At 45.8% G+C, this 2,279-nt stretch overlaps 1 pseudogene; it reads left to right on the top strand.

Annotated features, from left to right (window-relative positions):
- Positions 1-1,266: 1,266 nt before the first annotated feature.
- LOC136663483 (5S ribosomal RNA) lies at positions 1,267-1,386 on the top strand (annotated as a pseudogene).
- The last annotated feature ends 893 nt before the right edge of the window (positions 1,387-2,279 follow it).

The raw sequence follows: 2,279 nt of genomic DNA, 5'->3' as shown, positions 1-2,279 counted from the left end.
TGGGGATGAGGTAGCGGGTCCCATGCTGAAAGCTTGCTCTAATCCAGGGGTCTCCAAACCCTAGCCCGGGGGTCAGATGTGGTCTACAGCAAGCCTCTTTCTGGCCCGTGGCCGACCTCTTATTTATCCCTTGAAAGCCTCTGGCCCACTCAACTGAACATGACCAGAACTGTCCTTTGAATGCGTCTGAAGGGTGTTCTGAGGGCCAGAGAGGTTGAATGAGCCCATTCATTCATTTATTCGCTCATCTAATAATAACAATAACAATAATAAATAAATAAATAAACTTTATTTCTTTCCCGCCCTTCTCCCTAAAGGGACCCAGGGCGGCTTACAACATATTAAAAACAGATTAAAACATAATTTAACAACAGATAAAAACATATTAAAAACACATTAAACCATAAAAACAGTAGTCAGATAAAAGTCAGAACAAAAAGAGCATAAAACAGCAGTTCTCAGAGGAATCAGGCCTGTAAAAAACAACTAAGTTCCATCTCTAATTTATTTATTAAAATTTTATATTTAAGTTTTTTTTTTTCCAGGCCCTCAACAAACAGATATTTGATGCGGCACTCTGGCCAAAAAGTTTGGAGACCCCTGCTCTAATCTACATTACATAATTTTATCTGCCTCCCCCCCCCCCCCATACTGCAAGATCAGACCAGCAGTCATGTGTTTGCTCCCTTACTTGAATTTCCAATGGAATAGGGACATTTGTGTCAGACTAAACCCCCATACGTTTGAACTGCAGGTCTTTCTACAGCTGCTCTGATGCTGCTAGTCCCTTGTGTTCAGCTGGTGTCCGCAGGATGCAATTGTCTGGAAGTAGAGAGCATTCAAAACATAGCCTGAAGTCAAGAGGAGTGTTAAGAGTTTTGGAACCCTTGGGGTTCTGTCGGTTCACAATTAAATAACCTCATTTGCTGTGCTGATCTGATCCGAGATGGCACAGTGCAATTGTTAAGTGCAAAAATAATTAAAAATTTAAGCCAGGAGGGTTGAGGTGCTCTTGCATTTTTCTCAAGCAATTAGTGGTGATGTAAGAAGTCACCGTTTTCGTACTTTATTTTTTGATGTGGTGAAGCATGCACAAGTCTTAATAAATCGTTTTTTGCTGGAATCTAAGCCCAGGGAAGTTGGCACATGGCAGAGCTCCAGTGTGAGGAAAAAGCTTAGTAAAATGTGCCCGCCATACTATTTCACCAGTCATATTTCAGTCCTGGTTTGCATTTCAGCCTGATCTGCCATTTGCCTTTGTGATGTGGTTGCAGCAACTGTTACCCTGCACATGCCTTATCTTGTCTGATCTCGGAAGCTAAGCAGGGTCAGGCCTGGTTAGTACTTGGATGGGAGACCGCCTGGGAATACCGGGTGCTGTAGGCTTATACCATGATCTCAGAAGCTAAGCAGGGTCAGGCCTGGTTAGTACTTGGATGGGAGACCGCCTGGCAATACCAGGTGCTGAAGGCTTATACCATAGTCTTTCGAGACTGAAGGTTGCCAACCGTTTGCACTGCAAAGTTGTCGTCCCCCCCTTTTTTTGGGAAACTGCTCAGTTTTGAATTGGAGGATGAGAACAGTCCTAATATGGTTGTTGTTCACCCGCACCCTTCCTCTATGCATGGTTGTGCACACACCCCCATGTTGCATCTGGGAACGAAGCTGGTGCTTTGATGCGGCAACGCTGCATGGGTTAAGCTGTATCCCATGGGGAATTTTTGACTGCTGCCAGTCTCCTCGGAGTATTTTCTCCCTTGCCCCTGGGTAAGCCACAGTGGAAAATTGGACCTGCACCAGTGATATCGCTGGCGCAAGTTTGTGTTGATCTATGCAAGTGGATCAGGCCTGGGAAGGGGTTTTGGATAAGCTGTGTACCAGTGCTGCTGATTCCACCCCCACATCTTGGGCCCGATCAGCTCACAGCCATCACCTCCCTGCCTTCCCCCGCTCCTGTTCTGGATTTATCTGCTCCGGCAGACCTCTGTTCATCTGCTGGCATGCCTGGCCTAGCGCAGTCTTAAAGTGCTATATGGCACATTTGCAACAGCAGAACACATGTTTCATTGGCCAAGGATGTTATTAGGACTGGACCGTTTTGTTTGTGTGTACGTGTCTATATACATGGGAGAAGGGCCGGAGGGTCTGTTTTTTAACCATGGGTTTGGAGTAGTTGAGAGCCAAATTAGTGGGTCGCGTAGATCACATCTGGCCCTTGGGATAGTTGCCCATCTCTCTTGTGTGCTGGCCATGGGGATCAAAATGGCTAAGTGTATCTT

This window comes from Tiliqua scincoides, chromosome 12 (assembly GCF_035046505.1).
Source record: "Tiliqua scincoides isolate rTilSci1 chromosome 12, rTilSci1.hap2, whole genome shotgun sequence".
Lineage (NCBI taxonomy): Eukaryota > Metazoa > Chordata > Lepidosauria > Squamata > Scincidae > Tiliqua > Tiliqua scincoides.
The sequence above is the reverse complement of the archived record's forward strand: the minus strand, read 5'-3'. Positions and strand labels throughout refer to the sequence as shown.